This window comes from Cetorhinus maximus, chromosome 23, assembly GCF_964194155.1.
Source record: "Cetorhinus maximus chromosome 23, sCetMax3.hap1.1, whole genome shotgun sequence".
Taxonomy (NCBI): domain Eukaryota; kingdom Metazoa; phylum Chordata; class Chondrichthyes; order Lamniformes; family Cetorhinidae; genus Cetorhinus; species Cetorhinus maximus.
This window is the reverse complement of record NC_135901.1, coordinates 55419225-55436088: the sequence shown is the minus strand read 5'-3', so window position 1 is coordinate 55436088 and position 16864 is coordinate 55419225. Positions and strand designations below refer to the sequence as shown.

Here is a 16864-nt window from a genome sequence, read left to right as displayed (position 1 = left end):
AAATGTAGTTGTAATCAGGGACAGAATAGTTAGGGGAATAAATACTGTTCTCTGTAGCCAGGATGGAGAGTCCCGAAGGCTGTGTTGCCTACCTGGTGCCAGGGTTAAGGATATCTCAGCTGGACTGCAGAGGAACTTGGAGTTGGAGGGGAAAGATGCAATTGTCGTGGTCCACGTAGGTACCAATGATATAGGTAGAAGAAGGAAAGAGGTTCTGCTGAGGGAATACGAGCAGCAAGGGGCTAAATTAAAAAGCAGAACCAAAAAGATAACAATCTCCGGATTACTACCTGAGCTATGAGTTAATTGGCACAGGGTCAATAAGATTAAACAGGTAAATGCGTGGCTCAAAGATTGCTGTGGGAGAACTGGGTTCGAGTTCATGGGACAACGGCACCAGTACTGGGGAAAGAGGGAGCTATTCCGTTTGGATGGGCTCCACTTGAATCAGGCTGGGACCAGTGTCCTGGTGAATTGCATAACTAGGGTTGTAGATAGGGCTTTAAACTAAATAGTGGGGGGGAGGGTTGTTGCATGGAAATATAAAAAATCAAAGTTTAAGGAGGGGGTAAGAGTGCAGGTTAGGGACGAGGCTGATTGCTATCAAAAAGTGAAAGGAAGGGATAGAGTGTGTGAGCGCCATATTGCACCAAAGAATCATATAAGGAGTAGGGAAAATTGACAATGGGTAAAACTTAAAGGCTTTGTATCTGAATGCACGTAGCATTCAGAATAAGACTAATGAGTTAACAGCGCAAATCGAGATAAATAGGTATGATTTGGTGGCGATTACTGAGACGTGGTTACAGGGAGAACAGGTTTGGGAGTTGAATATCCCAGGGTACTCAGTGTTTTGGAAGGATAGGCAGGAAAGAAAAGGAGGTGATGTAGCTTTGTTAGTAAAGGAAGAGATCAGTGCTATAGTGAGGAATGATATAGGCACTAGAGAGCAAGACATAGAGTCAGTCTGGGTAGAAATAAGAAATAGCAAGGGAAAGAAGTCCCTGGTGGGAGTAATCTATAGGTCCCCAAACAGTAGTTTAGCAGTAGGGCACAGTATAAACCAGGAAATACTGGGAGCATGTAAGAAAGGCACGGCAATAATCATGAGGGATTTTAATATGCATATAGACTGGACTAATCAAATTGGCAAGGGTAGCCGTGAGGGAGAGTTCATGAAGTGTATTAGAGATTGTTTCTTGGAGCAATATGTTGTGGAACCAACCAGGGAGCAGGCTATTCTGGATTTGGTTTTGTGTAATGAGATGGGACTAATTAATGATTTCATAGTAAAGGATCCTCTAAGGAAGAGTGCTCATAGCATGATATAATTTCAGGTTCAGATTGAGAGTGAGAAACATGATTCCCACACTAGTGTTCTGGAGTTAAACAAAGGTAACTACATAGGCATGAGGGCAGATTTGGCCCTCGTGGACTGGGCAGGAAAACGATAAGGTAGGATAGTTGATGAACAGTGGCAGATATCTAAGGAGATATTCAATTCCTCCCAAGTGAAATATATCCCAATGAGGAAGAAAGATGGTAAGAGGGGGAAAAATCATCCATGGCTAAGCAAGGAAGTTAAAGATAACTTAAAGGCAAAAACTAAGGCATACCAAATTGCAAAGGTCAGTGCCAGGCTGGAAGATTGGGAAATGTTTAAAGATCAACAAAGAGTTACTAAAAAATAATAAAAAGAGCAAAGGTAAATTATGAAAGAAAATTAGCGCAAAATGTAAAAACTGAGAGCAAAAGCTTCTACAAGTATATAAAAGGAAAGAGAGTAGCTAAAGTGAATGCTGGTCCTTTAGAGGACGAGACTGGGGTATTAATAGTGGGGAAACGCAGAAATGGCAGAGACGCTTAATCAATATTTTGCCTCAGTTTTCACAGTGGAGGACACGAGTACCACCCCAATAGTAACAGGTAGTGCAGAGAATATAGAGGAGGAACTTAGAACAATCACCATCACTAGAGGAAAAGTACTGAGCAAACTATTGGGATTAAAGGGTGACATGTCCCCAGGACCTGATGGCCTGCATCCCAGGGTCATAAAGGGAGTGGATGCATTGGCTATAACATTTCAAAATTCCCTGGATTCTGGAAAGGTTCCAGTGGTTTGGAAAAATGCTAATTAAATGCCCTTATTCAAAAAGCAGGGAAGGCAGAAAGTAGGAAATTATAGACCAGTTAGTTCCATGTCTGTCCTTGGGAAATTGTTGGAATTCATTATTAAGGAGGTAGGAATGGGGCATTTGGAAAGTCAAAATGCAATTCATCAGAGTCAGCATGGTTTTATGAAGAGTAAATCGTGTTTGACTAATTTGCTAGAGTTCTTTGAAGAGCAAAGTGGACAATGGGGATCCTGTAGATGTCGTATATCTGGACTTCCAGGCCTTTGATAAGGTGCCGCACAAAAGATTAATACACAAGATAAGATCACACGGAGTTAGGGGTAATATATTAGCTTGGATAGAGGATTGGCTAACCAACAGAAAGCAGTGAGTTGGGATAAATGGGTCTTTTTCTGGATGGCAAGCTGTAACTAGTGGGGTGCCACAGGGTTCAGTCCTTGGGCCCCAACTATTTACAATCAATATTAATGACTTGGATTTAGGGATAGAAGGTACTAGAGCTAAATTTGCAGATGACACCAAAATAGGTGGGAAAGTAAGTTGCAAGGAAGAAATAAGAAATTTACAAATGGATATGGACAGGTTAGGTGAATGGGCCAAAATTTGGCAGGTGGAGTTTAACGTGGAGAAGTGTGAGGTTATCCATTTTGGTTGGAAGAATAAAAAGGTGACTTAATATTTAAATGGAGAAAAACTTCAGAATGCTTCAGTGCAGAGGGATCTGGGTGTCCTCATGCATGAATCACTGAAAGCTAGTATGCAGGTACAGCAGGTAATAAGGAAGGCAAATGGAATGTTGGCATTTATTGCTAAAGGAATAGAGTATAAAAACAGGGAAGTGTTGTTGTAACTTGTACAAGGCATTGGTGAGACCGCACCTGGAGTACTGTGCACAGTGTTGGTCCCCTTACTTGAGGAAGGATGTAGTTGCACTGGAGGCGGTTCAGAGGAGGTTCACTAGATTGATTCCAGACATGCAGGGCTTGTCTTATGAGGAGAGATTGAGCAGTTTAGGCCTATACTCGCTATAGTTTAGAAGGATGAGAGGAGATCTAATTGAGGTATATAAGATGCTAAAGGGGATAGACAAAGTAGACGTGGAGCAGATGTTTCCCCTTCTGGGCATTCTAGAATGATAAGCCATAGTTTGAGGTGGTAGATTTAAATCAGAGATGAGGAGGAATTACTTTTCTCAAAGGGTCGTGAATCTGTGGAATTCACTACCTCAGAGTGCAGTGGATGCCGGGACACTGAATAAATTTAAGGAGGAGATAGACAGATTTTTAATTAGTAATGGGTTGAAATTGGAGTTGAGGCCAAAATGATATCAGCCATGATCGTAATGAATGGCAGGGCAGGCTCGAGGGGCTGAATTGCCTACTCCTGCTCCTAGTTCTTATGTACTTATGATAAGGTGCCACATCAACGATTATTATGGAAAATAAAAGCGCATGGTCTAGTGGGTAACATATGAACCTGGATAGAAGATTTGCTGGCTGGCATAAAGTATGCGTAAATGGGTCTTTTTTGGATTGGCAGGATGTGACGAACGGGGCCCCACTGGGGTCTGGACTGGGGCCTCAACTTTATATGATTTACATCAATGGCTTAGATGAGGGGAGTGAAGACATGGTAGCTAAATTTGCAGATGACACAAAGATAGGTAGGAAAGTATGTTGTGAAGAGGACATGAGGAGGTTGCAGATGGATATAGATAGGTTGAGTGAGTGGACAAAAATCTGGCAAATGGCAGGAAGAACATAAAAACAGAGTGTTACTTTAATGGAGAATGGCTGCATAATTCTGAGGTGCAGAGGGATCTAGGTGTTCTAGTGCATGAGTCACAAAAAGTTAGCATACAGATACAGCAAATAATTAAGAAGGCTAATGGAATGCTATCCTTTATTATGAGAGGGACTGAACATAAAAGTAAGGGTGTTAAACTTCAGTAATACAGCGCATTGGTAAGACTGCACCTCGAATACTGTGTGCAGTTTTGGTCTCCATATTTAAGGAGGGATGTAAATGCATTGGAGGCGGTTCAAATGAGGTTAAGTAGATTGATACCTGGAATGAGTGGGTTGTCTTATGAGGAAAGGTTGGACAGACTGGGCTTGTTTCCACTGGAGTTTAGAAGAGTGAGGGTGATTTGATTGAAGTATACAAGATCCTGAACAACCTTGACAAGGTGAACTTCAAAAGGATATTTCCCCTTGTTGGTGAGTCCAGAACTAGGGGTTCTCAAAATTGGTGTTGAGGCCAAAATGATATCAGCCATGATCGTAATGAATGGCAGGGCAGGCTCGAGGGGCTGAATTGCCTACTCCTGCTCCTAGTTCTTATGTACTTATGATAAGGTGCCACATCAATGATTATTATGGAAAATAAAAGCGCATCAAAATTAGGGGGTCGCCCTTTTAGGACAGAGATAAGGAGAAATGTTTTCTCTGAGGATTGTACGACTTCGGAATTCTCTGCCTCAGAAGGCAGTGGAGGCGGGATCATTGAATATTTTTAAGGCCGAGGTAGATAGATTCTTGTTAGGCAAAGGAATCAAAGGTTATTGGGGTTAGATGGGAATGTGGAAATCAAAACACAAGAAGATCAGCCATGATCTTACTGAATGGCGGAGCAGGCTCAAGGGGCTGAATGGTCTACCACTGTTCCTATTTCTTATGTTCTTATGATGTCACAGACACGAACACAGAACATCTGGGTCTGTGCAAACCAGTGATCACCACATATTGTGAAGGCTGGGAGGCTCCATGAGAGGGTACAGAGGAGATTTACCAGAATGGGTCTGGAGATGAGGGGTTTTAGTTACAAGGTTAGGTTGGGGTTGTTCTCCTTGGAACAAAGGAGAGCGAGGAGAGATGTAATAGATATGTAGAAGATTATGATAGGTTTAGATAAGGTAGGTAAAGAAAAGCAGTTCCTATCAACTGATTGTAAAAGGGTTATGGGACAGAGATTTCAGGTTTTTGGCAAGCGGTATGGAGGGATGCGAGGAAGAATATGAGTGTTGATGACCTGGAACTCAATGCTTACACTCAGAGACCAATAATATCCAGGTCCTGAATTTCTATCTTGGACTGACAGTGACAGGTTTGGGAAACAGTTTGTACAGAGCATTAAAAAAGGAGGATCCAGGTCGTGATGAATCGAGTGACTCTGTCAGATCCTAATGTGATGTTTGGCCTGACTTTCCCGTCTGTAAATCCTCCTCATCTAACCCCCTGTAAAAGGAATTTCCAAAATCCATCCCTGTCAGTCCAGGATCGAAATGCACAACATTGTCTCCTCCTGCTACCTGGACCAGGATGACCGCGCATGCGCCCTGCTGCACATTGCCCCCTATAAAGATGGCGGCCGTTACCCCGGGCCTGGCGAAGGGAGAAATCCAGACTTTTTCGGCCCGTTCTCTGCAAACACAAGACCGGTACCTTGTTATTTGGGGTCTGCGGCCTGCACTGTGTCTTTATGAAGCCTCCCTGCCCACTCCGCTGGCTCCATTCCTCCTCACACACCCACTAACTCTGCTGTCGGGATTAACGCCGCGGTCGCCAATTCGGTCCAAACGCGGGATCGGAAACTTAATATTCGCACTTTGAGGCCTGCAGTAGATGTTTATGAAGCCTCCCCGTCCACTTGTCGGCTCCCATTCGCCCTCACCCAGCCGCATTCCTGATTTCTTCTGCTCTCCGGGCTGATGCAACACATAAGCGACTCTCCTCCCAGAACCGCTATTGCGCATGCTCCGTTCACAGCTTTGTGCTGCGCCTGCGCGGTGATCTACCTCAGCGAGGATGGAGCATATTCTGCCCCTCGGTGAATGCTGGGTAACCGAAGCGCCATTGTAGCTTTTATATTCACCCATGGGATGTGGGATTCGCTGGCTGGCCCATCCCTAGTTGCCCTTAACAATTGGTGGTGAGCTGTTTTCTTGAACCGCTGCATTCCACTATGATGTTGTTGAATACAAAATCATTTTCTGTGCTATTCGGACATGATTAGAGCCTAAAGTATGATTTTAATGTCAATTGACGCAGCCAGCAAGTGCACGGGAGGGGAACCTGCCACCTGGTCTGTGTGCCCACGTGAGGGAGATGCGACAGGGTGAAGACGAAGGATTTTATATATTAGCAACATAACCGGAACTTTGACAGAACCTCCCAAACCAAAGGTTTACACCACATAGAAGAGAGGCAGCAGAGGAACATCCTCATCCCCAAGTTTCCATCTCAATCACACACCATCCTGCCTTGGGTATATTCTCACTGCTTCTTCATTACTGAGTGAAAATGGTGGAACTCAGAAATTTACCTCATGGCCTTGTGGGAGCACCTTCACTAGACAGTGGGTTGAGAAGAAGGTTGTCCACCATTACCTTCTCAAAGGATAACTGGGGATAGGCAATACACTTGCTACCAACACCCACACGCCAAGAGTGAAAAGCCTGTTGAAAAATATTTGTTTCTAAAACAATACTCTTTTTATACTGGATTTGGGGGCGGGGGAGTGAGGCTGTTTATTTAGCAAACCATTTTCCCAGGGATCAAACAGGAAATGTTGGAAACTCTCAGCTGGTCAGGGAGCATTTCTGGAGAGAGAAAGTTAACATTTCAATCATTAGGCTTTGTCAGAGTTAACAACTGCCTTAAAATGAAAGACAGAGGACTGTTACACACACACACACATTAAATCTTTCTTTCATTCAGAAATATTAATTCATAGAATACTTAATACAGTTATTTTCAGACTGGAAACTTAAAGCTGCCGTTTAACCTTCAGTCAGGAACAAATCACAGTTTTACACCAATGTCTGATTTGACAAAAGCAAAAAAACTGCGGATGCTGGAAATCCAAAACAAAAATACCTGGAAAAACTCAGCAGGTCTGACAGCATCTGCGGAGAGGAATACAGTTAACGTTTCGAGTCCGAATGACTCTTCATCAGAACTAAGAAAAGATAGAAAAGAGGTGAAATACAAGCTAGTTTAAGGTGGGGGCGGGGGGGTGGTGGTACAGGTGGGACTCCATTCTCTCAGGTCCAACACTGACATTGTCACCAAACCTGCTGACAAGGGTGGTGCTGTTGTTGTCTGGCGCACTGACCTCCACCTCGCAGAGGCTGAGCGTCAACTCGCAGACACTTCCTCTTACCTGCCCCTGGACCATGACCCCACCTCTGAACATCAAGCCATTGTTTCTAGGACTGTCACTGACCTCATCACCTCTGGAGATCTTCCTTCCACAGCTTCCAACCTCATAGTCTCCCAACCTTGGACAGCCCGCTTCTACCTCCTACCCAAAATCCACAAACAGGACTGTCCTGGCAGAGCGATCATGTCAGCCTGTTCCTTTTTGCTATCTTGACTCCATTCTCTCTCCCCTTGTCCAGACTCTTCCCACTTACATCCGCGATCCCACTGACACCCTACATCATATCAACAATTTCCAGTTCCCTGGCCCCAACCACCTCCTATTCACCATGGGCGTCCAACCCCTCTACACCTCCATCCCCCACCAGGATGGTCTGAGGGCTCTCCGCTTCTTTCTCGAACAGAGGCCTGAAAAATCCCCATCCATCACTACTCTCCTCCGTCTGGCTGAACTTGTTCTCTCACTGAACAATTTCTCCTTAAACTCCTCTCCCTTCCTCCAAATAAAGGGTGTGGCTATGGGTACCCATATGGGCCCCAGTTATGCTTGTATCTTTATGGGGTATGTGGAGCATTCCTTGTTCCAGTCCTACTCAGGCCCCCTCCCACAACTCTTTCTCCAGTACATCGATGACTGCTTCAGTGCTGCTTCATGCTCTTGTCTGGACCTGGAAAAATTTATTAATTTTGCTGCCAATTTCCACCCCTCCATAATTTTCACATGGTTCACTTCTGACACTTCCCTTCCCTTCCTTGACACCTCTCTCTCAATTTCTGATGATAGACTGTCCACCAATATCCATTACAAGCCTACCGACTCCCACAGCTACCTCGACTACAGTTCCTCACACCCCGCTTCCTGTAAGGACTCCAACCCATTCTCTCAGTTCCATCGCCTCCGTCGCATCTGTTATATGATGCCACTTTCACAAACAGTTCCTCTGACATTTCTTCCTTCTTCCTTAACCAAGGTTTTCAACCAACGGTGGTTGACAGGGCGCTCAACTGTGTCCGGCCCATCTCCCACGCATCTGCCCTCACACCTTCCTCTCCCTCCCAGAACCATGATGGTGTTCCCCTTATCCTCACTTATCACCCCACCAGCCTCCGCATTCAAAGGATCATCCTCCACCATTTCCGCCAACTCCAGCAAGATGCCACCACCAAACACAACTTCCCTTCACCCCCAGGGCGGCATTCCGCAGGGATTGTTCCCTCTGGGACACCCTGGTCCACTCCTCCATCACCCCCTACAACTCAACCCCCTCCCACGGCACCTTCCCACGCAACTGCAGAAGGTGCAACACCTGCCCCTTTACTTTCCCCCTCCTCCCCGTCAAAGGGCCTAAACATTCCTTTCAAGTGAAGCAGCATTTCACTTGCACTTCCCTCAATTTAGTCTACTGCATTTGCTGCTCCCAATGCGGTTTCCTCTACACTGGAGAGACCAAACGCAGACTGGGTGACCGCTTTGCGGAACACCTACTGTCTGTCCGCAAGCATGACCCAGACCTCCCTGTCGCTTGCCATTTCAACACACCACCCTGCTCTCATGCCCACATGTCCGTCCTTGGCCTGCTGCAATGTTCCAGTGAAGCTCAATGCAAACTGAAGGAACAGCACCTCATCTTCTGACTAGGCACTTTACAGCCTTCCGGACTGAATATTGAGTTCAACAACTTTAGATCATGAACTCTATCCTCCATCCCCACCCCCTTTCCGATCCCCACTTTTCCAATAATTTATATAGATTTTTCTTTTCCCACCTATTTCCATTATTTTAAAATATATTTCTACCCATTGTTTTATCTCTACCTTTTAGCCTATTTCGATTCCTTCCCCCCACCCCACCCCCACTAGGGCTATCTATACCTTGCTCGTCCTGCTTTCTACCCTTAATGTCATCATTAGCACATTTCTTAGCTAATATCACCATCGTCAACACCTCTTTGACCTTTTGTCTATGACATCTTTTGGTTATCTCCACCTATCACTGGCCCTCTATCCAGCTGTACCTTTCCCCCCCCTTAAACCAGCTTATATTTCATCTCTTTTCTATTTTTCCTTAGTTCTGATGAAGAGTCATTCGGACTCGAAACATTAACTGTAATCCTCTCCGCAGATGCTGTCAGACCTGCTGAGCTTTTCCGGGTATTTTTGTTTCTGATTTGACAACACTTTTCCAGCATTCACTGTTGTTCTTCCTGACTCAAAACACAGCTGTAAAGGAATCTTCTGTATCATGTCTAGGAGATCTGAACCCTGGAACAGAGCGGCCAGGACAGATTTCATACACATCTCAGGGATTAACCCACACAGAGATTTTCCTGCCAGTGAAGAGAGACGAGAATGACCAAAATGTTGTTTGTCCCTCTCAATGTGATCCTGATCCAAACAGGTGAAGGTAGGTAAGTGTATAGATGGAATGTGAAATGGGCCGCTCCTACTACCCAAGGGACACTGATTTGTGTTCCAAACCTCATTTGTTTTTTAATAAGCTTCTGATAAAATGCTGAGGGAATGGAGTCTCAGTACTTGTTAAATAACCTGATGGAGCTTTTTGACAAGTTTAACAGGGAGAGAGGTTGAGGCCATTGCAGTTTGTGCTGTGTTTGCAGACATTGGATCAAGTACCATTTATTAATTTTATTAGTAAACTTGATGCCCATCTGATCAAAACATCAGCAGTAGCATGGATACAAAGATATGTAAGTGATAGCAATCAGAGAGCTAGGGTGAATGGAATTTCCTTTGGAATGAAGTGAGATTTACAGTGCAGTTCCCAGGGTTCAGCACCAGGATCTCTGCTGTTTTTTGATAAAAATGACTGACTTATGTTACAAATGTGCATAAGCTTATTTTTGGTTTGGAAATTGTAATTTTTAAATGTAGGATAAATGAAAGAGCACCTGGCCTGAAGGGAAGGTAAACAGGTCTGGGGTAATTTCAGATCAAAGTGAGGTCCCATGTTATGTCCGTGAAGACAAAATGGGAGGTGTTAAAAGTTAAACAATGGAGGTCTCGGTAACTGTCTCTTGAGGAGACGGACTGTCTGTGAGGGTTTATATTATTAATAATTTCCCCCAGATCAGAGAAAGTTGAAGGCCACTGGTAACCAAGAGATGGTTTCAAAATATCCATATACTTTTCAGATCAAAGAAGTGGTTTAAAGTTAAAGATAAATAATTTCCATTTATTTCTAAAGACAGGCCATGTGTATCATGTGATAATGGAAATGGGTTGAGAGGGGAAAGTTCACCATATTTCTGCAGTAAATGTCAGTCTGGGGGTCAGTCTGTGTCCTCAGCAGCTTGTAGAAGCAGAGAGAGATTCTGACAGCAGCCTGAATAAGGAGCAGAGCACCATCAGGAACCAGGGGTGTTCCTGATTTGAAGACAATATGCAAGGATGTGAGTGAGGCCCATGCTCAGGCTGGACAAATCCAAATTCAGTTCTATGATGACAGGATTCTCCTCCAGCAGGAATGAGGTCAGTTACGGTCTGAGAATTGAGTGACGTGTTCAGTGCTGGGGTCATAATCTGGAGATACAGAGAAGGTTAGTGCAGGGTTTTTTTTTATTCCTTTAAGGAAAGGGTTAATCATATCAGCAACAGAGTTTTAAAATTCAGTTGAAATGACCTGATGGTGTTGATCTAATAACACTGATGATTCAACTTTAAATCATCATTTGTTTAACTTTTAACCTTTGTTAAAGAGGGAAGCATGACTCTAAAACTGTAATGTTGTAATATCTTCAAGTAATTCTCATTATAGACCTCCACAGTCACAATAAGATGGTGATCCTGAAGATTTAAACTTAGATTGACTCTCACAGCACCAGCAGCTTCGAGCAGGACATCACCATTTGAAACTGAAACTTTTCAGTGAGAGAGTTTGAGAGCTTGTGAAATAATGATAAGGAAAGGATAACTTTGAGAAACAATATCTTTCTCATTAGAGCTTACAACAAGGGTAGTGGGGCCTGAATGTCTTTGATTCTGTAACAGACTCAGAATTAAATGTTTCACTTATAGAACAATGATTAAATGACAAGAGAGGAATGAGCAATAAGATAATGAAATAGGATGTTCCATTGAATCCATAAAACATTGCATTTGTGAAGAATTCAGTTTAATTCATTGAGTTATTCTAAAGTTAGAGAGTCTCTGCAGTTTCACTTATTTGGATGAGTTGTTAACTTTTGGATCACAATGTAGTATGAGAACAAGTTGAAGATCACATTAGTTAATGATCATATATTGAGGCAAGAGGGAGGTACATGAATTGTGCTGAGAGTTTGGATTTGAAGGGTCTGATCGATCTGAACACTGAGCTGGGGACAATATCATATTAAAGTGCGCGGTTTTACTAATATATACACTGAATAAACCTGTGAAGCCCTGACAGTAACAATTCAAGAACCTTCCTTAATGAGGAGTCGATGAAAGTGCAGAAGAAATATGGGCATGAGTAGGCCATTCAGCCCCTCGAGCTGGCTTCCTTTTTGTCTGTAAATTAATTCTCTCTCTCTCTCGGTACAATAACAGTTTAAAGGAGTAGACGATCAGAACAGTAAAAAGGTGGAAAATTCCAGCTTAAACGTTCTCTTCATGATCAGTGGGTTTGAGAGTCCAGTATCAGCAACTTTAATACTTTATTTAGAAATATAAGCTGAGCAGATTCTCTGTCCTCTACCGTATCTCATATTGATCCATAAATCAGAGTAAACATGCAAGTCCCGTGTGTCCACAGTCACTTACATGAGGTCAGCCCGCTGAATGGAACCTCGGGCACCCTGAGTTTGATTTCTGGTGTCTCCAGTCCCGACTGCCCCCTTACATCAGTATCCCCTCACTTTTATACCCTGTAGTGATCCAGATCTGGCCCCTGGCTCTTCTTTGTCTTCTCTGCTGGGTTTTGGCAGGAAGTAAGGAAAAGAGAGCTGGAATTTCTCTAATCTGTGATTTACAAGGACACATTCCCCGGTTCCCAGCAGTTACTTTTCTTCTGGAATTTTCTCATTCTCCCTAAACTCCCCTGCCCACTGTTAATTCTGATAGTTTCACAATTATAGGTATGAACATCACACGTTATAATCTGATCTATTCTATTCCTCACTCTGGTTTCAGTTTTTATCGTGGTTAATAACATACAAACTCTGTCCTTTTCCCTGATCTGATTCGAGTTTCCAATGAGCTGATTCTGTGCAATGGAATGTCTTATCAGTGTTGCCGTGGTGACCTGTCTGCAGTGAAGAGCCTGTTTGAGTTTCGAACTCAGACTAAACTTCTCTATCCCATAATACATATTATATCAAGCATTTTACCTCAATGTCTTTTAGCCATGTTACAAGGGGTTCAGGTACACAAATCTTTAAATGTGAAGGAAAAGTTTAAAATGCTGTTTGAACCTATTACTCCAATTTTCTCTGCAAAATTAATTTGTAAATCATTGATTAGGCTGCATTTAGAATATTGAGTCAAATTCTCGCATCTTACAACAGGAATGATGTCAGGGCCATGGAGAGGGTGCAGGAGAGATTCACAGAGATGATACCATGGATGAGAAGATACAGCACAAAATGAGGCCATTCGCCCCATCGTGCCTTTGCCAGCTCTTTGGATGAGCTATCTGAATAGTCCTCTACCCTGCTGTTTCCCCATGGTTCTGTCAATGTTTTCTTTCAAGCATTTCTCCAATTCCCTTTTAAAATTACTGTTGAACCTGCACCCACCAAACTTTCAGACAGTGTATTCCAGATGATAACAACTGACTGTGGAATGAAATGTTTTCTCATGGTGATCTGTCTGCTGTGAAGCTCCTGCTTAAGTTTCTAACTTAATTCAACTGTTTCCATTGAGGAGAGACTGGAGAAACTGGGGGGTCTTTACAATAGAACAAAGCAGGATGAAAGGATATGTGAGCAAGAAGTTCAAAACTGGGTCAAGGACATGGTCCAAAATATTACAGACACTCCTTGCCCTTCAGGATCTGTGTCCAGGAAAGAAGCTGATGGGTTTATCTCATCATCATCGAGGTGAACAATCATTGTCAGAATCAAACACTCTCCAGTCAAACACAGCATGGATTAGATACAGAGTAAACCCATCAGCCTGTCCCCCGGATACAGATACTGAGGGACAGGGAGTGTCCGGGACAATGACATTTCTCACTCAGCAAGGTAGAAGTTGATCCTGTATCTCTCCCCATTAATCCTGAGCTCTACACAGCTCGAATCCTCCTCCTGTTTCCCTCCCTGTAACAGCACTGAGCTAAAGCCAGCCCATAATGAGCAGGGCTCAGGGAGAATGGTTACTAGACACTGCAGTGATGTCATAAAGCAGCGTCATTCAGCCCAGCTGGTCCTCTCCCTGTCCCTTTAAAGGTGGAGAACTGGGGCATCCTGTCTCCAAACACATCCCACCCTGTTCACACTGAGAATCCCAGGGTGGAAAACTGGGGCATCCTGTCTCCAAACACATCCCACCCTGTTCACACTGAGAATCCCAGGGTGGAGAACTGGGACATCCTGTCTCCAAACACATCCCACCCTGTTCACACTGAGAATCCCAGGGAGGAGAACTGGGACATCCTGTCTCCAAACACATCCCACCCTGTTCACACTGAGAATCCCAGGGTGGAGAACTGGGACATCCCGTCTCCAAACACATCCCACCCTGTTCACACTGACAATCCCAGTATTTGGGAAGTGACAGCATCTTCCAACAGTGTAGAGAGGAGAGGGATTTTGGAGATGGGGCAGTAGTTTGCAAAGGACAGTGGGTACAAACGTTTGTTTTTTTGAGGAAGGGGTGATGATTGGATGTTTGGAGCAGAGAGGGACAGTACCTTAGAGAAAGAACCGTTAACAATATTAGTGAATACGGGGAAGTTGGGTGGTCAGTCATTCAGTGAGAGTGGGGTCAGTACAGCAGAAGGTGGGTCTCATGGATAAGATGAGCACTGAGAGGGCATGAGGGGAGATGGAAGGGAAAATGGGGAAAGATGTGGGTTCAGGGCTCGGACAAGGGGGAATTTTAGAGACAGTTTGTCCTGGTGGGCTCGTGGGAGGCAGGGAAGCAGCAGACGCAGCTGATCGGATTGTCTCAGTTTTAGTGACAAAGAAGCTCCATGAGCTCCTCACACTTGTTGTTGGAGGTGAGGGTGGAGGAGACAGGGGAGAGGGAGAGCCCTTCAAAAGGAACTAACTTGTGTTGGAGATATTAAAAAGACTCGACACATGGTGTTTAACACAAAGCTAATGTATTTGATTTTTGGCCAGAACATTAACACTTATAACTGGACTGGAGTTTATTAACATCAGTTACAGAAACAAACCCCAATGAACATGGTTTAGTCCTGGATGTGATTAACAGCAAAATCCATTCACTGTAGTTGCTTGTGAACTCGCTGGTGTCTCAGCAGGGCTGATGACCGAGTGAATCGCTTCCCACACTCGCAGCAGGTAAACGGTCTCTCCCCAGTGTGAACTCGCTGGTGTCTCAACAGATGGGAAGACGTAGTGAATTCTTTCCCACACTCCAAGCAGGTGAATGGTCTCTCCCCAGTGTGAACTCGCTGGTGTTTCAACAGGGTGGATGACTCAGTGAATCTGCTCCCACACTCAGAGCAGGTAAATGGTCTCTCTCCAGTGTGAACTCGCTGATGTTTCAGCAGGTCAGATGACTGAGTGAATCCCTTCCCACACTGCAAGCAGGTGAATGGCCTCTCCCCTGTGTGACTGCGCCGATGAGTTTCCAGGTCAGACGGGTAATTGAATCCCTTCCCACAGTCCCCACATTTCCACAGCTTCTCTCCAGTGTGACTACGCTTATGTTTAGACAGGCCAGATGATTGACAGAAGCTTCGTCCACACACAGAACACGTGTACGGTTTCTCCCCACTGTGAACGGTGCCTTTTACTTCCATGTTCAAAATCCAATGATATTCTGATCCAAATGAATACGATGCATCTGTCCGGTCTTATCTGATGTTTGGTTTGAGTTTCCCGACTGCAAATCCTCCCCTTGTGATACTCTGTGAAATTGATTTAAAACAGAAAAAAGGGAGTGAGAGAGAACCCACAAAAACACAATGGCAGGTTGTGAAATTGAGCTGAATGAATCTGGTAATTTGTGAGGCCGGCACTAGGAAAAAGTGACCATGAAAACTGCTGGATTGTCATAAAAACCGAACTGGTTCACTAATGTCCCTCAGGGAAGGGAACCTGCACTCAGTCTGGGCCTATACAAGACTCTGTGAGAGGAGATAGAGAGAGAGAACATGAGAGAAGGACAGAGAGCAATGGAGGAATACAAGATGGACTTCATCCAACTGCAACGCAACAAGAATGTTGACAGATTCTGCCAAACCCACACTCCTCACCACCAGGAAGGACAAGAGCAGCTGGTACATGGGAAAACCATCATCTCCAAGACACAGACCAGGGAGTTCACACTGGGGAGAGGCCATTCACCTTCTCCGTGTATGAGAAGGGATTTAATTGATAGTCCAACTGCTGAGAAACCAGCGAGTTTACAAGTGACAGCAGGGGTGGGATTCTGCTGTTATTGCTGCTGTTAATCAGATCCAGGAATGAACCATGCTCTTTCTGACAGTTTGGGTCTGTTTCTGCTGATGTTAATAATCCTTGTAACAGGGCTGCAGTTTAATATTCTGAAAATCAGTTTGCTTTACTTTGTAACTTCCAATAAAGTATTCCTTTCAGGCTATTTTTGAGATGAAACCAAGCAGTCGACATCTTTATTGGGGGAAATGTGCAGTAGGGCACATGCATGGTCATCCTTGCCCAGGGGGCAGGAAGAGAGATTGCTGTGAATTTCTGACTCTGTCAGATCTTGATGTGATTTTGGTTTGAGTTTCCCGTTTGTCAATCTTCCACTCCTAGGAACTCGTAAGAGAAATTTACAAAATCCATTACTATCAGTTCAGGATGGATATTGAGAAGAGAGAAACATTTCTCTTGGTTTGAGTTTGCTGTGTGTAAATCCTCCCCTTCTAACCCCCTGTAAGAGGAGTTTCCAAAATCCATCCCTGTCAGTCCTGGCTAGAAATGCACAACATTCTCTCCTCCTGATACTTGGACCAGGGATGACCGCGCATGCGCCCTGCTGCACATTGCCCCGAGAAAGATGGCGGCCGTTACCCCGGGTCTGTCTCCGAGCGGAGATCGGGCCACAGTTTTTGTCGTCGTCCCATTCGGTGCAACCGCGGGACTGGCCGCTTCATTTCGCAGTTTCGGGCCTTCACTGGATGTTCATGAAGCCTCCCCGCCCATTCTGCCGCCTCCATTCCTCACCACTCACCAGCTCTATTTACTCTCTCGTGTTCGTCACTTGCCAGCCCCTTCGAACAGCTCCAGGTACAGACCGCACTGCGCATGCTCCGGTCGGAGTCTGCAATGCGCATGTTCCAACCGATTAGCGGTACTGCGCCTGCGCGAGGAGCTCGCAGTGAGGGCACATCCTGACTCCCATTGAATGCTGGGTACGTCCGCCGCCATTGAAAACCTCCTTTGTTAAATAGAAAATTATGTTTTGTGATCC

At 44.6% G+C, this 16864-nt stretch overlaps 1 protein-coding gene across 1 annotated transcript in view; it reads left to right on the top strand.

Moving 5' to 3' along the window:
• LOC144698565 (uncharacterized) overlaps nt 1-16864 on the top strand; it is a 160266-nt gene that overhangs the window by 96033 nt on the left and 47369 nt on the right. The gene's annotated exons all lie outside the window — the stretch shown is intronic.